General features: G+C 38.6%; 1 protein-coding gene across 2 annotated transcripts in view; it reads right to left on the bottom strand.

Annotated features, from left to right (window-relative positions):
• Window positions 1–16,456, bottom strand: part of LOC105481800 (bone morphogenetic protein 4) — a 234,202-nt gene that overhangs the window by 76,241 nt on the left and 141,505 nt on the right. For both annotated transcript variants that reach the window (XM_011741547.3, XM_071100164.1), the window contains one exon: window positions 1,911–2,021. The gene's annotated coding sequence lies outside the window, so the exon portion shown is untranslated. The remainder of the gene's footprint in view (window positions 1–1,910; window positions 2,022–16,456) is intronic.

Genomic DNA, 16,456 nt, shown 5'->3' with positions numbered 1-16,456 from the left:
TCTCTCCCCAACATACTAACTTTATTTCCTTTGGATATGTACCCAACAGTGGGATTATTAGATTATATGGTAGTCTTATTTTTAATTTTCTGAGGAAACTATATACTATCTTCCAAAATGGCTGTACTAATTTGCATTCCCATCAATAGTGTGCAAGGATTCCCTTTTCTCTACATTAGTGTTCTCATCAACACTTATCTTTTGTCTTTTTGGTAATAGCCATTCTAACAGGAGTGAAGTGATATATCACTGTGGTTTTGATTTGCATTTCCATGATGATTAGTGATGTTGAGCATTTTTTCATATACCTGTTGACCATTTGTGTATCTTTTACCTATTTTTAAATTGGGGTTATTTGTTTTTTGTTATTGACTTGTTTGAGTTCCCTGTGTATTTTGGATATTAACCCTTGTTAGATGTATAATTTGCAAATATTTTCCACTATTCTGTAGACTGTCTCTTTACTCTGATTGTTTCCTTTGCTGTCTTTTTAGTTTGATGTAATCTCATTCATCTATTTTTGCTTTTGTCTCCTGTGTTGTTGAGGTCATATCCAAAAAAGCATTGCCCAGGCCAATATTTTGGGGATTTTCCCCTATTTTTTTTCAGTAGTTCTATGGTTTCGGGTCTTACATTAATGCATTTTGAGTTGATTTTTATATATGGTATGAGGTAAGGGTCTAATTTCATCCCTCTGTATTTGGATATCCAGTTTTTACCACTGTGTGTTCTTGGCACCTTCATCAAAAATCAACTAGGTGTAAATGTCATTTAGTTTCTATGGCCTAGGAATTATCTAATATTTAAGAATGTGGTACAATTTGCATGTAAGACTATCTGAACCTTTTTACAGGGTGGTAGGCCTTTTAGTATCTTTTTTTATTTTATTCCTTTTATTAGCCTATTTCAGATTTTTTTTTACCTCCTTTAGTTAATTTTGATAATTTGTAGTTAACTAGAAAATTATCCATTTAATCAAGATTTTCAAGTCTATTGATATACACTTACAGACACATTCTTTGTTTTTTGTTTTTTTGTTTTTTTGTTTTTTTTTTTTTTGAGACAGAGTCTCACTCTGTCGCCAGGCTGGAGTACAGTGGCGTGATCTCGGCTCACTGCAACCTCCGCCTCCCAGGTTCAAGTGATTCTCCTGCCTCAGCCTCCTGAGTAGCTTGGGACTACAGGCATGCACCACCATACCCAGCTAATTTTTCTTTTTTGTATTTTTAATAGAGGCGGGGTTTTACCATGTTGGCCAGGATGGTCTCAATCTCTTGACTCCGTGATCAGCCCACTTCAGCCTCCCAAAATGCTAGGATTACAGGCATGAACCACCACACCCAGCCTATAGACAGATTCTTAAGTAATTTTTCCTATCTACCATTTTGTTGCCTTTCTCATTCCAAATATTTATTTGCCATTCTCTCTGTATTTATCTATTAGTGGAATAGCAATAGTTTTTGTCTATTTCATAAGTCTTTTCAATTTATGACCTATAAGTTTTATTGTTAAAATCTTTTTTGTGGTTGTTGTAGTCTAAAAGTATTTCTGTTTTTGTCTCTATTATGCCTCTCTTCAATTTCATTTATTTATCTTTTCTAGTTTTATGAGTTGAGTGCTTTAAGGAAGACAATTCCATGTAAGACTCTTTATTCCAATAAGGTTAATTCCTACCCCCTGCCAACAATAAGAGTCCAATATCATTATTCTGCCACCAGGTGGCTGGCCAGTGATACTGAGTTATAGTGACATAGCAGGGCTCAGTGTTAATCTCTGAAGTTGGCAAAGTAGACACACAGCAGTGAAAGAAGCCATATCCCACATATATAATTTTCGTCCTTCCCACCACACTTTCAATAAGCTCACTGAGCAATCACTGGAGTGACAAAGGAAAGTGGCTGCTGACTTACATCCCTGAACTGGTCATCTGGTCCATTCTTTGCCATCTGGTTGAGAAAGTCCTCAGTTTTGAAGGCCATTGGTGAGCATTCATAAGGCACCAATATTGACACACTCTGGACCTAAAGTGGGGAAATGGGAGTGGTTCAACAGTTAAAGGTGACAAGACGTGCATTGTTGGCAGATAATATAAAAAATAATAATAATAAAGGCAACTATGATTTAATCTTCTTCTTCTTAGCACCATGTGCTAGTAATTCCAAACAATGCCAGTTCACAATACTCCCTCTCAAAAAACTTTCTGTGGTCTAAGTTCTAAAAAGTTGCTTGTACCTGGGGCAAATCACTCCTACCACCCACCCTTGGTAAGACAGAGGTTTCCATCCACCTACCCTGCCCCTAGATCCTCTCATTATCAATCCTCAGTATTGTTCTTCTCTAGTCCCTGACGATCCAGACGAATATTAGCCACTGATTATAAGTCATTTTAGACTCATAATGCAGGACAACTTTCTTTCCAGCATATGTGAAAAAAGAGATATTCCACATATAATTCTGCCTATTACAGGGAGGATTTCTCATCATTGTCCTTGTCATCACACACAATTGAGGTTAATGAGAACAGTCTGCATATAGCACAGAATCACCTAAAAATCAAGTTTAATGTTTTGTTTCTTTTATCAGCTGGTCATAGGGTACTCCTCTAACCCATGAAGCTATGTAAGCAGGTAGAAGTTCGTGTGGCTATGCATCAAGAGTAGGAACACTGAGAATGGGAGACACTTGCTCACACAACTCACTGATACATTTAAGGCCTGGTTAAACTCAGTCTTATGTCACTTGCTTAGCCTTGTTGAGTAAGTGCTGCTAGGCAACCCAATTTTATGACTTGATAAGTAAGATAATACCCATCATGATAGGCAGTCTTATAGCAAACTAGATAGAACCCACATCTAGGATAGTAGCTAACTGGAGTTACCACCTAACTAATTTTATAATAACCGACTGATATTCTCCAAAATTACTTGTTGTTACTAGGTAACTTGTCATGGAGATAGGAGGATTCACCACACCTGTATCTTTCAACTTTGTGATGATGTTAATAATTTCTACAATACCTCCAGGTATAAAGTATTGCTTCTGATGTATTGTTCATCTGTGTTCTCAAAGGTATTTGCATAAAATTGTTCATAATACCCCTTTGCTATCTTTTCAAAGCCTCTAGGATCTGTAGTGATGACCTCTCTTTCATTTCTGACAACCATGATTTGTACATTTTTTTTCTGTCTTACTATATTTTAATCAATTTTATTAACATTTTCAAAGAAAAAACTTTTGCCTTTGTTACTTTTCTCTATTTTCTGTCCATTTTCTATGTAATTGCTTTTCATTCTTGTATTGTTTTCACATTTCTTCTTAATTTTGGTTCAATTTCCTCTTCTTTTTCTGTCATCTTAAAGTAAAAGTGTAGATCATTTATTTTAAGCATTTTTTCTAATATAAACATTTAAAAGTATAAATGTCCTTCTATGCACTGCTTTAGCTGTTTCCTACAAATGTGAAATACCTTCATTATCATGTAGTTCAAAATAACTTTTTTTTCAAGCTGGGAATTCTTTTATTTATTTATTTATTTATTTAGTTTTAAATTATACTTTAAGTTCTAGGGTACATGTGCACAATGTGCAGGTTTCTTACATATGTATACATGTGTCATGTTGGTGTGCTGCACCCATTAACTCGTCATTTACATTACATGTATCTCCTAATGCTATCCCTCTCTGCTCCCCCCACCTCCTGGCAGGCCCTGGTGTGTGATGTTCCCCACCCTGTGTCCAAGTGTTCTCATTGTTCAATTCCCACCTATGAGTGAGAACATGTGGTGTTTGGTTTTCTGTCCTTGCGATAGTTTGCACAGAATGATGCTTTCCAGCTTCATCCATGTCCCTGAAAAGGACATGAACTCAACCTTTTTATGGCTGACTTTTTAATTATCGTCATTCTAACTGGTGTGAGATGGTATCTCACTGTGATTTTGATTTGCATTTCTCTGATGGCCAGTGATGATTAGCACTTTTTCATGTGTCTGTTGGCTGCATAAATGTATTCTTTTGAGAGGTGTCTGTTCATATTCTTTGCCCACTTTTTGATGGGATTGATTTTTTTCTTGTAAATTTGTTTAAGTCCTTTGTAGATTCTGGATATTAGCCCTTTGTCAAATGGGTAGATTGTAAAAATTTTCTCCCATTCTGAGGTTGCCTGTTCACATTGATGGTAGTTTCTTTTGCTGTGCAGAAGCTCTTTAGTTTAATTAGATCCCATTTGTCCATTTTGGCTTTTGTTGCCATTGCTTTTGGTGTTTTAGTCATGAAGTCCTCGCTCATGCCTATGGACTGAATGGTATTGCCTATGTTTTCTTCTTGGGATTTTATGGTTTTAGGTCTAACATTTAAGTCTTTAATGCATCTTGAATTAATTTTTGTATAAGGTGTAAGGAGGGATCAAGTTTCAGCTTTCTACATATGGCTAGCCAGTTTTTCCAGCACCATTTATTAAATAGGGAATCCTTTACCCATTTATTGTTTTTGTCAGGTTTGTCAAAGATCAGATGGTTGTAGATGTGTGGTGTTATTTCTGACAGCTCTGCTCTGTTCCATTGGTCTATATCCCTGTTTTGATGCCAGTACCATGCTGTTTTAGTTACTGTAGCCTTGTACAGTTTGAAGTCAGGTAGCGTGATGCCTCCAACTTTGTTCTTTTGGTTTAGGATTGTCTTGGTAATGTGGGCTCCTTTTGGTTCCATATGAACTTTAAAGTAGTTTTTTCCAATCCTGTGAAGAAAGTCATTGGTAGCTTAATGAGGGTGGCATTGAATCTATACATTACCTTGGGCAGTATGGCCATTTTCACGATATTGATTCTTCCTATCCATGAGCATGGAATGTTCTTCCATTTGTTTGTGTCCTCTTTTATTTTGCTGAGCAGTGGTTTGTAGTTCTCCTTGAAGAGGTCCCTCACGTCCCTTGTAAGTTGGATTCCTAAGTATTTTTATTCTCTTTGAAGCAATTGTGAATGGGAGTTCAGTGATGATTTGGCTCTCTGTTTGTCTGTTATTGGTGTATAAGAATGCTTGTGATTTTTGCACATTGATTTTGTATCCTGAGACTTTGCTGAAGTTGCTTATCAGCTTAAGGAGATTTTGAACTGAGATGATGGGGTTTTCTAAATATACAATCATGTCATCTGCAAATGGGGACAATTTGACTTCCTCTTTTCCTAATTGAATACCCTTTACTTCTTTCTCTTGCCTGATTGCACTGGCCAGAACTTCCAACACTGTGTTAAATAGGGGTGGTGACAGAGGGCACCCCTGTCTTGTGCCAGTTTTCAAAGGGAATGCTTCCAGTTTTTGCCCATTCAGTATAATGTTGGCTGTGGGTTTGTCACAAATAGCTCTTATTATTTTGAGATACATCCCATCAATACCTAGTTTATTGAGAGTTATTAGCATGAAGCGCTGTTGAATGTTGTCAAAGGTTTTTTCTGCATATATTGAGATAATCATGTGGCTTTTGTCTTTGGTTCTGTTTATATGATGGATTACGTTTATTGATTTGCATATGTTGAACCAGCCTTGCATCCCAGGGATGAAGCCAACTTGTTCGTAGTGGGTAAGCTTTTTGATGTGCTGCTGGATTGAGTATGCCAGTATTTTATTGAGGATTTTTGCAATGATGTTCATCAGGGATATTGGTCTAAAATTCTCTTTTTTTTGTTATGTCTGCCAGGCTTTGGTATCAGGATGATGCTGGCCTCATAAAATGAGTTAGGGAGGATTCCCTCTTTTTCTATTGACTGGAATAGTTTCAGAAGGTACCAACTCCTCTTTGTACCTCTGGTAGAATTCAGGTGTGAATCCTTCTGGTCCTGGACTTTTTTTGGTTGGTGGGCTATTAATTATTGCCTCAATTTCAGAACCTGTTATTGGTCTATTCAGGGATTCAACTTCTTCCTGGTTTAGTCTTGGGAGGGTATGTGTGTCCATGAATTTATCCATTTCTTCTAGATTTTTCTAGTTTATTTGCATAGAGGTGTTTATACTTTTCTCTAATGGTAATTTGTATTTCTGTGGGGTCGGTGGTGATATCCCCTTGATCATTTTTTATTGCATCTATTTGATTCTTCTCTCTTTTCTTCTTTATTAGTCTTGCTAGCAGTCTATCAATTTTGTTGATCTTTTCAAAAAACCAGATCCTGGATTCATTGATTCTTTGAAGGGTTTTTTGTGTCTCTATCTCCTTCAGTTCTGCTCTGATCTTAGTTATGTCTTGCCCTCTGCTAGCTTTTGAAAGTGTTTGCTCTTGCTTCTCTAGTTCTTTTAATTGTGATGTTAGGGTGTCAATTTTAGATCTTTCCTGCTTTCTCTTGTGGGCATTTAGTGCTATCAATTTCCCTCTACACACTGTTTTAAATGTGTCCCAGATATTCTGGTATGTTGTGTATTTGTTCTCATTGGTTTCAAAGAACATCTTTATTTCTGCCTTCGTTTCATTATGTACCCAGTAGTCATTCAGGAGCAGGTTGTTGAGTTTCCATGTAGTTGAGCAGTTTTGAGTGAGTTTCTTAATATTGAGTTTGACTTTGATTGCACTGTGGTCTGAGAGACAGTTTGTTATAATTTCTGTTCTTTTACATTTGCTGAGGAGTGCTTTACTTCCAACTATATGGTCAATTTTGGAATAAGTGTGATGTGGTGCTGAGAAGAATGTATAGTCTGTTGATTTGGGGTGGAGAGTTCTATAGATGTCTGTTAGGTCCACTTGGTGCTGAGCTGAGTTCAATTCCTGGATATCCTTAACTTTCTGTCTTATTGATCTGTCTAATGTTGACAGTGGGGTGTTAAAGTCTCCCACTATTATTGTGTGGGAGTCTAAGTCTCTTTGTAGGTCTCTAAGGACTTGCTTTATCAACCTGGGTGCTCCTGTATTGGGTACATATATATTCAGGATAGTTAGCTCTTCTTGTTGAATTGATCCCTTTACCATTATGTAATGGCCTTCTTTGTCTCTTTTGATCTTTGTTGGTTTAAAGTCTGTTTTATCAGAGACTAGGAATTGCAACCCCTGTTTTTTTTTTTCTTTTCCATTTGCTTGGTAGATCTTCCTCCATCCCTATATTTTGAGCCTATGTGTGTCTCTGCACGTGAAATGGGTCTCCTGAATACAGCACACTGATGGGTCTTGACTCTATCCCATTTGCCAGTCTGCGTCTTTTAATTGGAGCATTTAGCCCATTTACATTTAAGGTTAATATTGTTATGTGTGAATTTGATCCTGTCATTATGATGTTAGCTGGTTATTTTGCTCATTAGTTGATTAGTTTCTTCCTAGCATTGATGGTCTTTACAATTTGGCATGGTTTTACAGTGGCTGGTACTGGTTTTTCCTTTCCATGTTCAGTGCTTCATTCAGGAGTTCTTGTCAGGCAAGCCTGGTGGTGACAAAAATCTCTCAGCATTTGCTTGTCTCTAAAGGATATTATTTCTCTTTCACTTTTGAAGTTTAGTTTGGCTGGATATGAAATTCTGGGTTGAACATTCTTTATTAAGAATGTTGAATACTGGCCCCTACTCTCTTCTGGCTTGTAGAGTTTGTGCCAAGAGATCTGCTGTTAGTCTGATGGGCTTCCCTTGGTGGGTAACCCGACCTTTCTCTCTTGCTGCCCTTAATATTTTTTCCTTCCTTTCAACTTTGGTGAATCTGTCAATTATGTGTCTTGGAGTTGCTCTTCTCGAGGAGTATCTTTGTGGTGTTCTCTGTATTTCAGGAATTTGAACGTTGGCCTGCCTTGCTAGGTTGGGGATGTTCTCCTGGATAATATCCTATATTGTGTTTTCCAACTTGATTCCATTCTACCTGTCACTTTCAGGTACACCAGTCAGACGTGAATTTGATCTTTTCACATCATTCCATATTTCTTGGAGGCTTTGTTCATTTCTTTTTACTTTTTTTTCTCTAAACTTCTCTTCTCACTTAATTTCATTCATTTGATCTTAAATCACTGATACTCTTTCTTCCAGTTGATCAAATCAGCTACTGAAGCTTGTGCATGCGTCATGTAGCTCTCGTGCCATGGTTTTCAGCTCCATCAGGTAATTTACAGTCTTCTCTATGCTGTTTATTCTAGTTAGCCATTTGTCTAATCTTTTTTTCAAGGTTTTCAGTTTTGTTTGCCATGGGTTCGAACATCCTCCTTTAGCTCGGAGAAGTTTGTTATTACTGATCATCTGAAGCCTTCTTCTCTCATGTCATCAAAGTCATTCTCCATCTAGCTTTGTTCCATTGCTGGCGAGGAGCTGTGTTCCTTTGGAGGTGAAGAGGCACTCTGATTTTTAGAATTTTCAACTTTTCTGCTCTAGTTTCTCCCCATCTTTGTGGTTTTATCACCTTTGGTCTTTGATGATGGTGACGTACAGATGGGGTTTTGGTGTGGATGTCCTTTCCATTTGTTAGTTTTCCTTCTAACAGTCAGGACCCTCAGTTGCAGGTCTGTTGGAGTTTGCTGGAGGTCCACTCCAGACCCCGTTTGCCTGAGTATCAACAGCAGAGGCTGCAGAACAGCAAATATTGCAGAACGGCAAATATTGCTGCCTGATCCTTCCTCTGGAAGCTTCGTCTCAGAAGGGCACCCAGCCTTATGAGGTGTCAGTCGGCCCCTACTGGGTGGTACCTCCCAGTTAGGCTACTCGGGGGTCAGGTACCCACTTTAGGAGGCAGTCTGTCCATTCTCAGATCTCAAACTCTGTGCTGGGAGAACCACTACTCTCTTCAAAGCTGTCAGACAGGGACGTTTAAGTCTGCAGAAGTTTCTGCTGGCTTTTGTTCATCTATGCCCTGCACCCAGAGGTGGAGTCTACAAAGGCAGGCAGGCCTCCTTGAGCTGTGGTGGGCTCCACCCGGTTCAAGCTTCCTGGCCACTTTGTTTACCTACTCAAGCCTCAGCAATGGCAGACACCCCTCCCCCAACCTGCCTGCCGCCTTGCAGTTCAATCTCAGACTGCAGTGCTAGCAGTTAGCAAAGCTGCATGGGCGTGGGACCCTCCAAGCCAGGCGCGGGATACAATCTCCTGGTGTGGTGTTCGCTAAGACCATTGGAAAAGCACACTATTAGCGTGGGAGTGTCCCGATTTTCCAGGTACCATCTGTCACAGCTTCCCTTGACTAGGAAAGGAAATTCTCTGACCCCTTGCACTTTCAGGGTGAGGTGATGCCCCGCCCTGCTTTAGCTGACACTCCATGGGCTGCACTCACTCTCCAACAAGCTCCAGTGAGATGAACCTGGTACCTCAGTTGGAAATGCAGAAATCACCCGTCTTCTGCATCGCTCACGCTGGGAGCTGTAGACTGGAGCTGTTCCTATTCGGCCATCTTGGAACCTCCCTCAAAATATCTTCTAATTTCCTTTGTAATATCTTCTTTGGTCCATAAATTATTTAGAAGTATACCATTTAATTTGTAAATATGTGGGAATTTTCTAGACAGTTTTTTGCTATTTATTATGAATTTAATTATATTCATTCCAGAGAACATATTCTGAATAATTTTAAGCCTCTGAAATTTATGAGACTTGTTTGATGGCCCAGCTTGTGGTAGCCTCTGGTGAATGTTTCATGTGCATTTAAGAAGATGTAATCTGCTATTGTTGTTGAAATGTTCTACAAATGTCAACTGAATTCAATTTGTTGAAATTGTTATTTACATTTTCTGTATTTGTACTGGTTTTCTTTCTGCTTATTTTATCAATCATGGAAAGAGAGCTGTTGAAATCTCTGATGTAACTGTGGATTTGTCTATATTCCCTTTAATTCTGTCAAAGTTTTCTTCATGTACTCTGAAACTTTGATATTAGAGACATACACATATAATATTGCTGTCTTCTTGATTAATTGGTCTCTTTATCTTTATTAAATGCCACTCATTATCTCTGTTAATACTTCTCATCTTGTAGTTTCCTTATCCAATCATAATTTAGCTTTACTAGTTTTCATATGTATTGTGCTTGCAGGACATATCTTTTCCCAACTTTCCAATTTTTGTTTTCAGCAGTTTAAATATAATATGTATAGGTGTTTGTTGTGTTTTGTTTGATTTGGTATTTCTTCTACTTGATGATCTCGGATGCTTTAGAAACATTTATTTGTAATTTGGTATTTATTATTAATTTTTGAAAATTCTTGGCCATTATTTTTTTCTCTCTTTTTTTAAGAAACAAAGTCTTACTCTGTTGCCCAGGTTGGAGCACAGAGGTGCAATCATAGCTCACTGCAGCCTTGAAATGCTTGGCTCATGTGATCCTCCCACCTCAGCTTCCTAAGTAGCTAAGACTACAGGTGCATGCCACCACACTTGGCTAATTTTTAAAAAAAACAAATTTAGAGACAGGGTCTCTTTACATTGCCCAGCTGATCTCAAACTCTTGGCTTCAAGCAATGCTCCCATCTCAGACTCCCAAGTCACCGAGATTACAGGCAGGAGCCACTGATCCTGGCTCTTGGCCATTATTTCTTCAGACATTTCTTCTGCCCTATACTCTCTCTCTTCTGCTACTGGAATTCTAATTCACATATATTATATTGTATAATGTTCCACAGCTCTTGGATGCTCTGCTCCATTTTGTCCCCACTTATTTTCCTATTTTAGATAAATAATTTCTATAGATCTATCTTCAAGTTTACCTATCTTCTTTATGACACTCTTGAATTTATGTATTACGTGCTTTCTTTGTGTCTGTTACCATATTTCCCATTTCTAGCATTTCCATTTGATTCTTACCTAGAGTTTCCATCTCTCTGCTGAATTATCCATCTGGTCTTGCATGTTATTCATTTTTTTCCATCAGAGCCTTTGGCATATTATCATAGTTATTTTTAAATTATTTATCACATAATTCCAACATATCTTGTCATATCTGTGTCTGGTTCTGACATTGTTCTGATGATTGTTTTGCCTCTTAGAAGCTTTTTTTTTCTTGTCTTTTTGTATGTTTCATAATATTTTGTTGAAAGTCAACATCTTGTATAGGACAGCAGAACTGAGGTCAATAGTTTTTATCCCTGGAAATGGGCACACCTTTCTTTCCTCCAAAATTAGAGGTGGGGAGCCATGAGGTGTTCATCTAATTAGAAATTTGGCTGGGTTTGAGATTTATTGTGCTATATAACCCTCAGTGCCCCAGAGGATCCCAAATCTTCTAATGATACTTTTTGCATTGGTTTACCAGATGGGTGTTTTCAATGTTTGCTCCCCTTCAGTTTTCAGTCTTCCCCTTAAACTTTGCCTTAAAGAGAGTGCTCTCTTGCAAGTTGCTTGTTACTTAAAGCCTGTTAGTCTAGCAGAGGGGAATGGGGCATTCTCAGTTATTGTATTAAACCTCAGTCTTAGGCAAGAACCATGTTCCTTGATTTCAGAAGTGTCCTTCTCACTAATTTGCAGCCCAGTTTGTATTTCTGCCTCTCCTGCAGAGGTAGAGGATTTTTTTTTCGTTTATTCCCAAAACTGCAATGGGTTTTCAACAAATCAGGAAAGAGTGTTTTTTGTCTTTCCTGTCCCAGAATGAGACTTGTTCCATAAAAGGAGATGAAGAGAGAGGGTCCTGGTAGTGTTTAGCAGCCTCCTCATGGTGATTGCTGTTCTTCCTTGCTTCATCATCACAAGGAAACTTTCCCAATGTTTTCTGTGAGCACCCAGTGGGTTCACTGAGAAAAGTCTGGCAGGAATATGTAGGCTTCCTTATGTTTATAGCCCTCCAGAACCTTCAAGCTTCTCTTACAGATGTATACTCAACTGGCTGCACTCAGCCTCCGTCAATGTAGTGTTTGCCCTGGTTGAACTTAATCTTACCATTGCTCAGTAGAACCATATCCCAGTAAGCTAGTGCTCATGTCACATCCACCCTTGTCTCTCTTGAAATTTTGGTCCAGCTGAACTTCTGCACTTTAATGTGTTCAAAAAAGTTGTGAACTTGCTGTCAAATCAGCTACTGAAGCTTTTGCATTCATCACTTAGTTCTCATGCCATGGTTTTCAGCTCTATCAGGTCATTTAAGGGCTTCTCTTCACTGTTTATTCTAGTTAGCCATTCGTCTACTCTTTTTTCAAGGTTTTCAGTTTCTTTGCCATGGGTTCGAACATCCTTCTTTAGCTCGGAAAAGTTATTACCGATCATCTGAAGCCTTCTTCTCTCGGCTCATCAAAGTCATTCTCCGTCCAGCTTTGTTCCATTGCTTGTGAGGAGCTGTGTTCCTTTAGAGGAGAAGAGGTGCTCTGATTTTTAGAACTTACAGCTTTTCTGCTCTGGATTCTCCCCATGTTTGTGGTTTTATCTACCTTTGGTCTTTGATGATGGTGACTTACAGTTGGGGTTTTGGTGTGGATGTCCTTTCCATTTGTTAGTTTTCCTTCTAACAGTCAGGACCCTCAGTTGCAGGTCTGTTGGAGTTTGCTGGAGGTCCACTCCAGACCCCATTTGCCTAGGTATCACCAGCAGAGGCTGCAGAACAGCAAATGTTGCTGCCGAATCCTTCCTCTGGAAGCTTCGTCTCAGAAGGGCACCCAGCCTTATGAGGTGTCAGTTGCCCCACCTGACACCTCCGGGCTACTCCGGGGTCAGGGACCCACTGGAGGAGGCAGTCTGTCCATTCTCAGATCTCAAACTCTGTGCTGGGAGAACCACTACTCTCTTCAAAGCTGTCAGACAGGGACGTTTAAGTCTGCAGAAGTTTCTGCTGGCTTTTGTTCAGCTATGCCCTGCCCCCAGAGGTGGAGTCTACAGAGGCAGGCAGGCCTCCTTGAGCTGTGGTGGGCTCCACCAAGTTGGAGCCTCCAGGCGGCTTTGTTTACCTACTCAAGCCCCAGCAATGGCGGGCGCCCCTCCCCCAGCCTCACTGCCACCTTACAGTTCGATCTCAGACTGCTGTGCTAGCAGTGAGTGAAGCTCCATGGGCGTGGGACCCTCCCAGCCAGGTGCAGCATATAATCTCCTGGTGTGCCGTTTGCTAAGGTCATTGGAAAAGCACAGTATTAGGGTGGGAGTGTCCCGATTTTCCAGGTGCCATCTGTCACAGCTTCCCTTTGCTAGAAAAGGGAATTCCCTGACCCCTTGCATTTCCCGGGTGAGGCGATGCCCCATCCTGCTCCGTGGGCTGCACCCACTTGTCTGGCAAGCCCCAGTGAGATGAACCCGGTACCACAGTTGGAAATGCAGAAATCACCCATCTTCTGCATGGTTCACGCTGGGAGCTGCAGACTGGAGCTGTTTCTATTTGGCCATCTTGGTGCCACCCCCTTCTACCAATGATCAGTGATGTTGAGCTTTTTTTTTGTATGATTGTTGGCTGCATGTATGCCTTCTTTTGAGAAGTGTCTGTTCATGTCATTTGCCCATTTTTTAATGGGTTTTTTTCTTGTAAATTAGTCTAAGTTCCTTATAGATGCTGGATAATGACCTTTGTTAGATGCACAGTTTGCAAAATTTTTCTCCCATTGTTTAGGTTGTCTGTTTACTTTGTTGATAGTTTATTTTGCTGTGCAGAAGCTCTTTAGTTTAATTAGATCTCATTTGTCAATTTTTGCTTTTGTTGCAATTGCTTTGGTATCTTCATCATGAAATCTTTGCCTGTGCCTATGTCCTGAATGGTATCGCCTACTTTTAGTTTTAATGCATCTTATTTTTTAATGCATTTCACAGTTGCAGTTATCAGTACACTTCTTCCCATCAAGTATGTCAGAATACATATCATTTACTGGAGTTCAATGCTTGTTTGAACCTCCTCTCTCCCAGCTTACCTATCTTCATCCTTTAGGATGCTATTCAGGCCTCTCTTTCCCTAATCTGGTTAAGGGTCCCTCCTCTGTGTTCCAGGTACACAGCATGCACATATTTTTTTTAATGCATATCTTTATCCTTGTACTTACTACATTCCATTAGAATTACTAGTATAAAGTTCTGCTTCTCTTACTGGAAATATAAAGTCCCAAGGGCACAAACCAAATCTTATTCTTTGTACAATAGGACCTGGCACAAAATAGGTGCTCCATAAATATTTGATGAATAAACAAATGAGTGAAGATTTGCCATGCCCGCACAGAGTAAAGTAATGCACAAGTTACAGCAGTCAAAAAAGAATAGCGAAATCCTGGTGGCAGCAGCTGCATATAACTTTTCTATAGTTGAGAGTGTAAAAACCATGTTCTGTAATAATTGGGTCTTTAAGAAAGTACAGAAAGGATGTGAGAGATTCTACAGCAAAAAGATGGGAATCCAGGAAGGATAAAGTCTAAGGACAGACAACAAATGTTAGGGATAGAGAGAAAACAAACAGAGCCCAGAATCTGAAGTGACACTTCTCCCTTGATATCCAAGATTTGACTAGCTTATTAATTAGAAACTACTACTAACTTAAGAAGACTTCATCTGCATTATGCATGTTGTAATAATCAACATATGGGCAAAGACAGATTTTAGTAAACCTACATATAGGTTCATTTTTGTTTCCAAATGAATGCCTCTTATTTTCAATGTCCTGAATCAAATATTCCACAATATACAGTCTGCAGCAAGATGCCCTGGCAGATGCTAAACTTGATTCAGTCTACTAGGTCCCCATTCATACAGAATAATTATGTCCAGCTGGGGTCCTCCCTGATTTAATGACTTATGTTGGTCAGTCTTATAAACATTAAAGAAACAGTCTCTTATTTGGGAATCCCAGCTGGCCTTGTTGCAGCATAGAACCTCTTTATCCAGAAGGAGTTTAAACAAAAAAGAAAAAAAGCATTTTATGATTAACTCCTTCCCCAATAAAACTGCTTTCTGAAAGCACATATTTTGAAGTTTTTTACCTATGCCATCTCATCCAGTTGAAAATTACAAAAACAACAAATTTTCATAGGATTCTTTTTAAAAAAAGGATGCATAATTTTTTCCTGTGTGGATACAAATATTTATTTAGCAAATCCCATATTGATAGTTCTTCAGGTGGTGATGCCAACATTTTGCTATCATAATAAATGCTACAGTGAATACCTTTCTGTATTCATTACTGCACTTTTATGCTATTTATCTATTAAAATAAATTCTAATATGTGAAATTTAATTTATGTAGACCTCATATCTAGCAAAATCTACAACATACAGTAAACATAACAGTGAATTGACACTGTCCAAAGAAAAAGCCTTCTTGGTTTTACAAGCTGAGTGCTTATGTAAGTTTCCTTAAGAATGAAAAAGCAGCTTAACTTTTCTTTAAAAACCCCAAAACTCTAGACTCCAGTTTGTAGCACTTAGAAGCTACTGGGTGAAACTCTCTTGAGCCTTGGGTCGGGGACTCTCCTCTCTGTAGATGAAGAGCAGATGAAGATCTGCTCTCAAGCAAGGGCTTGGGAGATAAATAACTTGGGACCTATAAGGCTTACAATTCTCCACAAATCTTTCTTTTCTACCTGAAAGAGTGGAAAATACAGAATTAAATAATGGACACCTGTTTCCTCCATTTGATTCTTCTTGGATTAAGATGCTGTATTTTCTAACTGTTTTCCTTCCATTAAACAGCTGACTTCCCCTCCAAGGTGGAATAAGGGGAGGTCTTCTTTTAGTCTGTTTCTGAAGTTTGGTGACCCAGGGTGCTTGCTGCATCCCGAGGTGACCCTCACCCAAGCCTTTCATGCGTTTGGCATGCTTAATTTCATCAATCAGATCACTACTAACCTGAAACACAATGATGAGTATGTGTTCAGACTGTTCTGGAATTCTGTATATGTTAATATGGGGAGACAATTAGACCAAGTTCTTTGCTACACATACACAACCTTTTAAAGTTAGGTGTATATGAAACAAAGATGTTTTATGAGAATATGCATTATGATATTCCTCTAACATCAGACTGTAAATAAGAAAAAAAGGTTTTTGGAATAATTATTATTGCTTTTCAGAGAGTAGTTAGAAGGGAAGTGGAAAGATAAGGAAATATATTTTAGCTTAAGTACTCAAACAGTTTAATATTACTTAGATACTTACAAGAAAAAAATTATTTTCAGGTGACATTATGGAAGGATTCATAAGAGTTCGTTGTCCAAGGTTACATACAGTCAATTAATCTTCCTGGGTCTTGGATTCCTCATCAATAAATGTTGGACTTAAGCAGTTTCTAAATAACCCTCTCACCCCAAATTCCATGATTCTATGTATTTGGAATGAAATGATTCATTACTTTACAGGTCATATATCTCTTCAGGAATGCAAGGAGTTAAGAAAAAAAAAATCTCGAGATACAAATATGGACTTTTGTGAACCACCAATAATCTATATTTACTTGCAAATGTCCCACAAATAGCTTATTTGTATAATTATTTTACAAGTGCTTCAACTTAAGAAGAAACCACTATTCTATCAGTATGTATTTAGTATGGCAGGAGTTGAAAGAAAACATTCATATATTTTTTCTCAATATTGAAAAGTAAGGACAACAAATTTGGAAGACTGGAGAAATCTGGACTTAGAAT

This window comes from Macaca nemestrina, chromosome 7 (genome assembly GCF_043159975.1).
Source record: "Macaca nemestrina isolate mMacNem1 chromosome 7, mMacNem.hap1, whole genome shotgun sequence".
In the NCBI taxonomy this organism is placed as follows: domain Eukaryota; kingdom Metazoa; phylum Chordata; class Mammalia; order Primates; family Cercopithecidae; genus Macaca; species Macaca nemestrina.
Note: the sequence above shows the minus strand (reverse complement) of the source record. Positions and strands in the feature narration are given on the sequence as shown.